This window comes from Hyaena hyaena, unplaced genomic scaffold (assembly GCF_003009895.1).
Source record: "Hyaena hyaena isolate Hyena2069 unplaced genomic scaffold, ASM300989v1 scaffold_71, whole genome shotgun sequence".
In the NCBI taxonomy this organism is placed as follows: domain Eukaryota; kingdom Metazoa; phylum Chordata; class Mammalia; order Carnivora; family Hyaenidae; genus Hyaena; species Hyaena hyaena.
The window spans coordinates 477,626-490,364 of record NW_024080704.1 but is presented as its reverse complement, the minus strand read 5'-3'; the positions used below and the strand labels follow the sequence as shown (position 1 = coordinate 490,364).

Here is a 12,739-nt window from a genome sequence, read left to right as displayed (position 1 = left end):
CTGCCCGCCAGCTCTCCATCTCTAGGTGGGCGAGGGGGCTGTGGCCTTCCACCTGGCCGGCTCTTCGCGCGTCCTCTGGACCCTGCTCCCCCCTCCGCCACGCCCCTTGAACTTAGTCCGCCCCGCCTCTGGGCGCCCGAACCCTGCAGCATCCCCTCACCCTGGGCCTCCGTGCCTCTTTCCCGCCGCGCTGCGGTTTAAATTCTCCTCGCCTGTGTGAGCCCAAGCCCCTTTCCGGCTTCGTAGGGGAATTGAATATGGATATCCACTTTTTTAGTTCCCCACCTTCAGTAGGTGTAGAGAGATACTGTTCCTAAACTGTAGGGTTCCAAATAGGATTTGAGATCCCGTAGATTTAACTCTTAATTTATCCATCCCTTTATTTAAAATCATTCATTCAACAATCTTGTACCAACAGCGACAAGTATGTAATGAGCCAGAGGCTGTGAAAGGCGCTGGGGAGGAATCGTGGCGAACAAGGCAGGCATGGCTTCGCGGAGCTTGTAGTCTAGAGATTTTAATCAAGTAAACTAGCGTTTGCCGTACTGTGTGGTGTGTGTTCCGATAGAACATTAGAAAGATATTTAGCCCAGTCTTACTTGGAAAATTACATTGTCCCCCTTCCCTGGTCTTCACATTCTCTTTCTGGATCTAGGCAATGTTTTAATCCTTTCTTCTTTATTGAGTAATCCTTGCTCCCTCAGATACTCCAGATCACATCTTCCTCAACTTCATCATCTGTTGATTTAGCCGACCAACAAGTAGCTGGGGGACCCTTTGGGACAGTGTTTCCTCCAGCCTTCTTGTCTTGCAGCAAATGCTGAGACACTGTTTGCATAAAACCCACCCCCTTGGTGCCCAGAAAGCATCTAGCTGCTTATTGATGGGTGGAATGGAACCTTGAAAAGTTATCAAGTGTTTTCTGGGAATAAAGAAGTGAGAACACATTCCAGATACAGAATAGCTTTAGAGAAAATACAGCAAGACCTAAAAAGAGGACTGGAAGCAGTTTGACAGGCCTGAGGTGCATTTGGAGGTAGCCAAATAGGAAAAGGCAAATTTAATAAAGGTTAGATAGTCAAAGGGCTGTGGATGTTTTGTTAAAGGAAACAGTATCAAGAGCAGTGTTTTTTCAAGCAGGGTCATTGGGGCCCAAGACTTCCAAGGGATACACCTGCGTATATAGCTTTAGGAGGATCCATTTCCAGATGCTCAGCTTCCAGATGAACTCTCCTGAAACTGATTTACAAGAAAAGGCAGGGCTGGGGGGTGTCATATCCTCCACACTTCCCTGTATTATCCTAAGTGTAAAAACCTCACGTTGCCCAAACAGAGGATTTGGAAATACTGATTTCAGGAAAGTCTCCTTTGGTGATTAAATTACCTTGAAAACCCAGAAGACTTCCTCTCTTCCCCTGATAACACATTGGTGTTAGGGTGAAGTTTGGTCCTGGTTGGGATATTCTGAATCCAGAAGAACCCAACAGTTGAATGTGATTAGAATGTTTCTTGGGACCATGGGTTTTTTCAAGCTATAGATAAAACTTGCATAAAAACTTTTAAAGAGATTTCTTTTAATTTAAGTGTGTGTTATTCACTCAGTAAGAGAGTTAAAACTTATTTTATCAAATCATGAAACGTTTATTCCAATTACGGGTAACTTCGTTCTTTTTATACAACGTTTAGTAGTTTCTGCCTCTTATTTATTTATTTATTTATTTATTTATTTATTTATTTTGAGAGAGAGAATCCCAAGCAGGCTTTTCCCTGTCAGCACAGAGCCCAACGGACCCCGCTCGATTCCATGAACTGTGAGGCTATGTGCCAAGAGTTGGATGGCTAACCTGCTGACCCACCCAGGCTCCCCTCTACCTCCTTTTCACGAAAGAATAAGCTTGTTTAAACTTGTGATGAAAAATTTTAGAATTAAACTGTATTTATTTTTAAAATTTTATATTTATGTATTTTTGAGAGAGACAGAGCACAAGCAGGGGAAGGGCAGACAGGGAGAGGGAGACACAGAATCCGAACCAGGCTCTAGGCTCTGAGCTGTCAGTACAGAGCCCCACGTGGAGCTCGAACTCACGAACTGTGAGATCATGATCTGAGCCGAAGTCGGACGTTTAACTGACTGAGCCACCCAGGTGCCCCTAGAATTAAACTTTAAGATGTGCAAGGGATATGTGATTTAAATTCTTTTGGGGATACATGAGTAAAACCATTTCAAGTGTTTCCTGCAAGAAAACCAAGGAAAGATGATTAGAAGATAACATTAGATTTGTCTTTGAGATTGTCGTTAGTGTGTCTGTTGAATAGGGAGAGTTTTAGGCTGGAGGCAGAGAGCCAGGGAGAAAACTATAGAACCAGGCTAGAGATGATGAAGGCTTTATGTTGGTTGCAGTGGAAATGGAGAGGGTTTAGAGAGATGTTAAAGATGGTAGAGCAGATAAGGCCTGGTGGCAAATAGGTATATAGAGAGTGGGACAGGGAGCAATCTGGAATGGTCCTAGGTTCCGACTTTAGTGACCAGGTGGATGGTGATGCAGGAGAAACTATTAGGACGTAGGACTCCTTCGAGGAGAAAGATAGAGGGGTTTACTTTGGACATGTCGAGTTGAGGTTCCTGCCATACATCAAGGTAGAAAGGACCAGAAGGTTATTCCATAGGTCTGGAGCTCCAGACAGGTCTTGGTGATAATAGAAAGTTGAGAATGGAGTTGGTGCTGAGGTCATGGGGTGGAAGAGGTTCCTCTGGGAGAGTTTATTGAGCACTTACCATGTGCCAGACAAAATGAGAAGACTGAACCCATGGGAATACCATCGTTGAGGGAGTGGGTAGAGGAAAAGGGGAGTGGGCAGAAGAAAGAGAGAATTTGTAACCAGATACAAAAATGAGTGTGTAAAAGAGAAGTCACATGCTGAAAAACTGTATCTGGATGAAACCTTAACTTCAGGATCTGATAACTCATGATCTGGAGTTGAGGTTATCTTCTTCACTAGATTCCTTGTGTGACCTTGGAATTGTGTGATTATAGACTCCCTAGATTTTTAGCATGGGATCAGACGCTTTGATCTGTCAGTGAAATCCAGAGAAAAATTTTCTTAAATGCTCCAAACTTCTTACCCTCTCCCCTGGCAGAACTGGGAAACCAGACCAGGCATTTTGGTACAAATATAGAGAGTGCTAATTCCTCTTAGGCCCTGAAATACAAAGAACTTTGTCTTTTTTTTTTAATATAAACATTTTTAAATATTTATTTTTAAATAGTTTATTGTCAAGTTGGTTTTCATATAACACCCAGTGCTTATCCCCACAAGTACCCTCCTCCATGCCCATCACCCCCCTTCCCCTCCCCCCAACCCTCATCAGCCCTCAGTTTGTTCTCAGCATTCAAGACTCTCTCATGGTTTGTCTCCCTCCCTCTCCCCCACTATTTTTCCCCTTCTTCCCCTCCATGGTCCTCCATTAAGTTCCTCCTAATCCACCTATATGTGCAAACATATGGTATTTCTCCTTCTCTGCCTGACTTATTTCGCTCAGCATAACACCCTCAAGGTCCATCCATGTTGCTACACATGGCCAGATTTCATTCTTTCTCATTGCCATGTAGTATTCCTTTGTATAGATAAACCGCATCTTCTTGATCCATTCATCAGTTGATGGACACTTAGGCTCATTTTTGAGAGAGACAGAGTGTGAGCAGGGGAGAGGCAGAGAGAGAGGGAGACACAGAATCCAAAGCAGGCTCCAGGTTCCAAGCTGTCAGCACAGAGCCCAATGTGGGGCTTGAACACAGCTGTGGGATCATGACCTCAGCTGAAGTCAGACACTTAACCTACAGGGCCACCCAGGCACCCCAAAGTACTTTTTTCTTGGGAGCCCTCATGGTTATTCTGGACAGACAGTGGTATTCTAGACTAGAATGCTCAGACTTGGTGCTCTTACGACTTCTTTATACCCTTTAAAAGCTCTTCAGGATCTTCAATATATTTTTTTTAATGTTTTTTTTTTATTTCTAAGAGAGAGAGAGAGAGACAGCATGAGCAGGGGAGGGTCATAGAGAGAGGGAGTTGCAGACTCTGAAACAGGCTCCAGGCTCTGAGCTGGCAGTCAGCACAGAGCCCAACGTGGGGCTCGAACCCACGAACTGCGAGATCATGACCTAAGCGAAAGTTGGACGCTTAACCGACTAAGCCACCCAGGCGCCCCACTTCAATATATTTTTTAACGTGGGATACATAGTCTTGATTTTACCATATTAGAAATTGTAATATGTATTAATTCACTTAAAAATGGAAAGCCGTTATAATTAACACAAGTAGAATTTTTAAAATGAAAAGTGATATTGTTTCAAAAAGATTAGTAGAAGAGTGACATTTTTTCAAATCTCTTTAATGTCTGGCTTAATAGAAGACAGCTGGATTTTCATCTCTCTGTGTTCAGTCAACTGTGATTTGTTGTTTTGGTTGAAATATTAAGAAAACCCAACCTCACACAGACATTTAGGTGGACGAGTATTTTTAACAGCCTTTTCAGATAATTGTGGATATTCTTCTTTGGTATTACGGGTTAACAAGGGATGGTTTTGTGAAGGTTATTACAATCAGTGAGCCTTTCATACTTTGTTACATTAAAATCCATTGCTCTGTCTCTCATTTTGACTGAGTCTTTGACCCAGACGGGATTCTGTAGCATTGTGTGATAGGTAGCTGGAAAATACTGGTTTCACTGAGCTGTGTGGCTCTTCCAAATGTTGCCACATTTTATTAACGGTATCAGAAAAATCATATCACTGCACTCTCATCAAGAAAAGGGTTAAGTGTTGGGAAGCTGTCAAGCTCATGGGGGCAGATATAGTTTTGCCAAAATTCTAATTTTCTCTTGGAAGCTCAAATTTCATCATTGGCAACAAATACCGTCAGTTGTTTTTCTTGAATTGCCAGACTCACTTTGTTTTATTTTCTAGAAAATGTTTGCCAAATGCCAGAGTCTGAATAACCCATTACTTTTGTGTCATTCGTTCTTTCAAGTGAACGTGATGTTCCACAGAAAACTGTTGCAATTCAGACACGCAGTGCTTTCCTTAGAGGCAGCCGTCTGTATGCCACACGAGTGTTTTGTATGTACTTCTCATTTTGTCACACAGAATATTAAAAAGATGCCCTCCAGAATTGAGATTTAATAGAAGTTTTACTCTGTCATCAAGGACATTCTTGGGTAAAGCCGGCATTCTTTCACGGTGTGGTGAGGAGGCATGTGGTGGTGAAGGACCGAACCTGGTGGGCCATTGTCTCAGTTCTTGCTCAGGCACCCAATGTTTGCCCCACCATTGCATTTGTACCATCAGTGGAAAGGGCCAGCACAGTTAAAAAGGCAAATCACATCTTAGTTTCACCAGCAGAACCTGTGGACTGTCCCCTGACGACCACTGTCCACCCTCAGGAGGAGGAAAGAGGTTCCTTTCTGGTGATAAAAGCCAAGGCTTTAGGAGAGCTAGTCACCTAAATATGTTAAGCCTCCAGCAGTTTTCACTTTTCAGTGATTTGTAGACTTACCTCCCTCAGCTCTAGGTACTCTGAGCTAGAATTTTCTCTCAGGTTTGCCAATACCTTTTGCATTACTGAACCATGTTCTATAAAAGCTCTCTGTCTTAACTTGTGGTACTGACCCTCCCTTCTCATAGGGCTGCGGTATTGACCTTCCTTTCTCAGGAGGCCTTCAAGAAGTTCATTGCTCCTCCACCTTTTTTGAGGGAGACATAGCTTGGGATTTATTTCATGAGAAAATGAGTCTGATCCTTATAGTTCTCCCCATTCAGCTTGGTTCCAGGTAAGTCACTTCTATCGTCTTAACGTAACTACTGAGCGATTAAAGCAGTCTCAGTAGAGAGCTCTCGAATTGTAAGCTCTGAATCATTTCTGACATCCTGAGTTCCCTTGGTGACCGTGAGGGACAACCTAGGTGGAGGAGGAAACGGAAACTGCAGGGCCACACACACTCCTGTAACATAGAAGAGTGATTTGATTGCTGGGTAATGAATAATTGCTTTCCGTAGAAGTGGATGCCTGTCCAAGTGGGTCTGGACCTGGCCTCTGGAGACTTGATGGTTTGAAACAACAGCCGTAGATGTTCTAGCATAGGTTGCTTATCATTCACTCTAACCTAAGGAGGAAACTTGAGGCAGAATTGCCTCTCAAAGCACGGAAGGCAGACTGAGATAGGTAGTTTGTGAATGCCAGATAAAGATGGCAAAGCAGGTTGGTGTGCTTCCTGATAGTGCATGCGCTAGAAGGCCAGAGGCTGCGGCCCAGGATGGCAGTCAGGAATCCACTGCAAGAGCCCTGTGCTTGGTGAGGTGGGTGGGCCGAGGGGGTAGGTATTGGGCTAAGCTAGCTCTGTAAACAAAGAACGGGGTATTTGATGCCATTATGTTTATCTTTAAGAATGTTTTGCATTTCTTTATCCTCCTTTTTTTTTTTTTTTTAATTTTTTAATGTTTTTAAACGAGCAAGAGAGACAGAGTGTGATCAGGGGAGGGGCAGAGAGAGAGAGAGAGACACAGAATCGAAGCAGGCCCCAGGCTCTGAGCTGTCAGCACAGATGCCAGGCTGGAACACACAAACCGCAAGACCCTGACCTGAGCCGAAGTCGAATGCTTAATCGACCGAGCCACCCAGGTGCCCCTGGTTGATGCGTTCTCATCTCAGCCCTGCTCCCTTTGTCCTCAGCATGACTTTACTAAAATCTGACATTCCCATCTAATTTCAAGATTAACAAAACACGTTCTCTTCTTGAATAACAGTGGTCATGGAAAAAAACCCTTAAGCTTCCCATGTTGTCCCTGTGGTCCCTGGACCTTAGCCGGCCCTTATCTCAGCCTCTAGGTTCTTGTTTCTCAACGGGTGCTGGCAGCAGCTGCTTTTCAGTCGAAGTCAGGACAAGGCCTTGTGTTTTGTTGTGCAGTGAGATTTTCGCTTAGAATCAGGTATAAACAGCATTTCTCCCCTAAAAATCAGAGACCTCCCCCCACATGGTGTGTTTATGGGACCCAGAGAAAGTGCTGTTGAACTTCATCTGCCAGGTTCTGGTGTTCGCCTTCTTCCTCTTACTCCCCTTAAGCCAGAGTTGGCAGGCTAGAGCAGATTATACTGGGTGACAAGTGCATAGTAAGGTGGCTCCCAGTGGCTGCACAGAAAAGACTTGTATACTGGGGAGGCCCTTCTTTAAAGTATGTGACCTCAGTTCTTGCCCCTTAGTAATGGAGCCCCAGTCAAGCCTGCTTCAGGGAAGGGAGCAAGGAGTGAGCTTTACTTCATTGGCTGGAATCATTCACTGATAAAATCCATTCCTGCCAGTCTAATTTAAACAAGAATTGAAGTTGACCGTGTGCTACCTGACTCTTGGTCTGAGGACAACCAAGCTTCCCTTTACGTAGTAATAACCTTTTTTTTTTTTTAAGTTTATTTATTTATTTTGAGAGAGACAGAGAATCCCAAGCAGGCTCCATGGTGTCAGCACACAGCCCAACATGGGCCTCAATCTTAGGAACTGTGAGATCATGACCTGAGCCAAAACTAAGAGTTGGACACTTAACCGACTGAGCCACCCAGGTGCCCCTTTCTAACTTCTTAATTGTCATATATTGCAGCTAACAGCTGAATTGTTGCCACATTTTCTTTTAAAACTTTTCAGCCATGATTTTTATATCATCTAATAAATCTTTGCCTTGCCCAAAGTCATAAACACTTTCTCCTATGTTTTCTTCCAGAAGTTTTATATTTTAGTTCTTATATTTAGCTCTCTGATCCATTTTGAGTCAATTTATGGTCTAAGATAAGAGTCTGAGTTCATTTTTTGTACATGGATACCCCCCTGTTCCGTTTTCATTTGTTAAAGATTATCCTTTTCCTTATTAAGTTGCATAGACAACTTTATTGAAAATTAATTGACCATAAATGTAAGGATTTATTTCTAGACTCTGGTTCCATCGATCTATATGTCTATTATGCCAATACTACATTGCCTTGATTACTGTAGCTTTATACTAAGTTTCTAAATCAGGTTGTGTAAGTTCAACTTTGGTTGGTTTTTCTTTTCTTTTCTTTTATTTGTTTTTGGCTGTCCTAGATCTTTTTCATTTCCATATAAATTTTAGGATCAACTTGTCAATTTCTCCAGGAAAGCCTGCTGGGAATTTGATAGGAATTGCATTTACTCCACAAATCAGTTTGGGAAGAATTACCCTCTTAACAATATTGTGTCTTCTAGTTCATGAACATGTTAATATGCCTCCATTTATTTAAGTTTTAAGTTTCTTTTCACAGTGTTTTGTAGTTTTCAACGTACTTCTTTTGTTAAGTTTATTCTTAAAAAAAAATTTTTTTAATGTTTTTTTTTGAGAGGGAGACAGAGCGAGAGGCAGAAAAAGGAGGAGACACAGAATCCAAAGCAGGCTCCAGGCTCTGAGCTGTCAGCACAGAGCCCGACATGGGGCTTGAGCTCATGAACCGTGAGCTCAGGACCTGAGCTGAAGTCGGACCCTTAACCGACTGAGCCACCCAGGTCCCCCAAGTTTATTCTTTTTTTTTAATGTTTTTTATTTATTTTTGAGAGTCAGAGAGAGAGAGCACAAGCAGGGGAGGGTCAGAAAGGGAGATACACAATCCGAAGACAAGCTCCAGGCTCTGAGCTAGCTGTCAGCACAGAGCCCAACGTGGGGCTTGAACCCATGAACCATGAAATTATGACCTGGGCCGAAGTCAGATGCTCAACCGACTCAGCCACCCAGGCACCCCTGTTATTTTTTTAAAATATTCATTTATTTTGAGATAGCGCATGCATATGCACACACGACTTGGGGAAGGGCAGAGACAGAGGGAGAGTGAATACCAAGCATGCTCCACGTTCAGCATGGAGCACAATGTGGGGCTGGATCTCACGACTGAGATCCTTACCTGAGCTGAAATCAGGAATTAGACACTTAACCGAGTGAGCCACCCAGGCATCTCTTGTTAAGTTTATTCTTAAGTATTTTATTTTTTCTAATGCTATTGTGAATGGATGTGTTTCTTTCATTTCATTTTTACTTAGTATATAGAAGTAAATCAATTTTTGTATTTGATCTTATATCCTGTTATCTTACTAAATTTGCTTATTTAGTAGTTTTTTTTTTGTAGATTTCTTAGGATTTTCAGTGTACAAGACTATGTCCCCTGCAAATAAGTATGGTTTTATTTCTTCCTTTACAATCTGCATGCATTTAATTTCTTTTTCTTGCCTTTTTACACTGGTTAGCACTTCTAGTGCACTGTTGAATAGAAACGAGGAAAGTAGGCATCCTTGTCTTATTCTCAATTTTAGAGGGAAAGCATCTAGTGTTTAACTATTAAGTGTGATGTGAGCTGTTTTTGTGATTTTATGATATGTCTCTATCAAACTTTGAGTATTTCCTTCGTTTTTGCAGCATAAAAGATAGTCTGGGCTCATCTGATGCTTTTTCTGCCCCAACTGTTTTCCAAGTAGCTCTAGTTTCTTGGTTCTTTCTATTGACAAATGGTGTGTAGTGATCAGGGTCTGGGTACTAAGTAACAATCACTTTTTAACTCTTCACCCAGTGTTTTCAGAAATCCCAGTCATCTAGTTATATAAAAACTGTAAGGGTATCCCAAAGCATTTTTTTTTAAAGTTTATTTATTTATTTTGAGAAAGAGAGGGAAGAGAGAGAATCCCAAACAGGCTCTACACTGTGAGTGTGGAGTCTGACATAGGTCAAATTCATCAACTATGAGGTCATGATCTGAGCCAAAATCATGAGTCAGAGCTTAACAGGCTGAGCTACCCAGGCATCCCCCACCCCCCCATCCAAGGCAATTTTCAGTTGTTTTTTAGTGCCAAGTCATACCTACAGGTGAAAACCTAGTTACCAGTAATGTAATAGATCGCACAGAAGTTTCCAAATGACCACACTACTCTGTCTTTCTATAAAAGATCATTATTTGTACTAGCTGAAATTTTGCAACAGAATACTTGCTGCCCTCTCCATGTGTGTCTCCCCCTTCCACCCGCCCCTCCCCTTCATTGATACTTGAGAAAAGAGCTGAGGGAAGAAGGTTAGAGCATTTGGTGCCAGTAATAATGAGCATGATAACTGCCATCCGCCCTTTGAAAGTTTAGTGTGGACTGTGCTTTATGTGAATTTTCTAATTTGATCTCACTGCCACCCAGTGGGGGTTATGGTACTTCCTCTCTTGTCTTTTTGCAGACATCCCAGCTGTGTGGTTTCAGCCCTGAATGAATTCAGTATTCATTGGAGCTCTGTTTGACGGGAGTTAGGAAGGGGTGGTAACTGCTGGCCCAGCGGGTCTGTGAGCGATCAGAGTGCCCTGGAGACGATTGGAGAACTCCACACAAGTAAGGTGTGGTTGGTTGGTGGTGTTTTGTTTTGAAAGATGAATCAATACAGATGCCTGTGAAGTAAACTGGAACAGTGTCCCTTTCTCATTCCCTCCCCTGCCCCATCCTTCATCCTACCCTTCTCCCCGAGATATCTGCCATGATAGTTTAGTGTATGTTCTTCCAGACCTTTATTTCTGCATAAACATATTTAAATGTCCTGAGAGCTGTTTCAGAGGAGCTTTTCTTCCCAAGAACTCACTCCTCGGCTGCTCTGCCCTGAACTAACCTTTCTTTTCAGCTGGGCATTTTCCTGTTTGGACCTTGGCTGAGAAACTTAATCAGAAACAGGCTTGTTTGCTTCTAAAACTTGAGCGCCTCGGGCAATAGCATAGGGTTTGTATCCCAGGTTCACCCCTTAAGGTCTCCCATTCCCCAGGGATAATACGTAGGAGCAAGAAAGGTATAAGATTAGCAGCTCTGTGAAATGTGTTAGATTGTTCAAAATACTTTTTTCTAGATGAGGTCACTTTATTGGTTCCTAAAGTAAGTTCCTCACAAGCTCTTGATTGGAGGGTCACCTGATGGTGGACCCTTGAGAAAGAGTAAGTATGAATGTCTTTGCTTTTCTTACACTAGTGGATATATGTGGCTAAAACGTGTATGTAAATTGAATGAAAATAATGGAACTTGTGAATCCTTTTAACTTATATAATCAGCAGTTAAGTTTAGATTTGCTCGGGTTGGGTGGTCTTGTGTGTTGTTGTTGGTATTGTAGAAACAGACACTTTTTTTTAATGTTTATTTATTTTGAGAGAGAGCACATGTTCACAAGAGCAATGCTCATGTGCCCAAGTGGGGCTCATGTGTCCCTCCCTCAAGTGCTCCGTCTCAGGAACTGTGAGATCATGACCTGAGCTGAAAGCAAGAATGGGACGCTTAACTGACTGAGCCCCCCAGACGCCGCCCGTTGGATGGTTTTGAAACAAGGCTTCCATCAGTAGCCTCTGTGGGGCTTCCTACATGTATAAATACCTTTCCTTCTTGTTCTTGCCTTTGATGTCTCATCGTATAGTGTTTCCAGAGAGATGGGATTCTAAAGGCACACACACATAGACACACCAGTGTGTATCATCACAGCGCGCTTAGAAATTTGAGGGAGATGGGGGTGGGGGGAGGGTCTCCCAGACATTGTGTCAGGACCCCAGGGTATACTACAAGGGACAGGTTCTATAACCTCATGGGAAAACGGCCTGAGTGTGTTTTTTTCTGGGGTCTGGGTGTCAGACATTGTCTGCCCATCTAGACTTTGACTTTGTGGCAGAAACCACTATTGCAACGGGTTAGATTTTGAAACTATTTTCTCACTTCCTCTACTTCTTATATTTTAGGCCTTTGAGGGTTTGTTTGTTTTTTTAATGTTGATTTATTTTTGAGAGAGAGACAGAGAGTGGAGAAGGCAGAGAGAGAGGGAGACACAGAATCTGAAACACGTTCCAGCCTCTGAGCTGTCAGCACAGAGCTGGATACAGGGCTCGAACTCACAAACTGCAACATCATGACCTGAGCCGAGGTTGGCTGCTTAACCGACTGAGCCACCCAGGCGCCCCTTGAAGACTTTTTAAAGTTTGTCACTCTTCGTTCCTATAGTCAGATGGGGTCATTCCCTGGTACTAGAGTGGCAGTGCTATTGAGGGCAGCATATGGGAGAGGTGACCCTGAGGCCAACAGTCAGAGGTTCCTGGCACCAAGGTTGCCTGAATTTTCTAGCTAGGTCTCTACTTCCCCATCACAGGGGGCTTTGATTTCATAAATAATCTCTGTAAAGAGAAGGAAGAAGGCCAGTTTTAGCAACCATCATTTCTTTGTCTAAACCAGACACTACTACTGAACCAAAAACTATGATACCAGATCAGAACATTTGTACGTGGTACTGTTGTGGGTGATACTGTTTCCTTCATGTTCTTGAAGCTACTCTGGGTAGGTTATCTGACATGCCAGATCAGTTTTGCTTGGCAGTTCCTGACACAGTCCTCTTAGCCAAACCTGGTTATCTGTCTCTTACTAGCCAAGGAGCTGTTTCCCAGAAAGGGACTTACAGAACCACCTTCTCGTCTGTTTGGCCCTGGTCCAGATAATGCTTCCTTACGAAGACAGGTGGCTCTTTTCTAAGTTGCCGTCCTACACATCGCAGGGACTACGAGAGGAAACGAAGAGTAGGAAGCAGCCATCGCAGACATACGAGATTTGGAATCCTGTTAGTCAGAGAGAGGAGAATCCACTCTACTCTGGCACTTGCCCAGCTGGCCTGCGTCACCGTCTGCCTGGGAGCAGGCCACCCACAGC

At 43.2% G+C, this 12,739-nt stretch overlaps 1 protein-coding gene across 1 annotated transcript in view; it reads left to right on the top strand.

Annotated features, from left to right (window-relative positions):
- The window catches only part of TTLL4 (tubulin tyrosine ligase like 4), a 33,494-nt gene that overhangs the window by 299 nt on the left and 20,456 nt on the right, over positions 1 to 12,739 (top strand). The window lies entirely within an intron of this gene.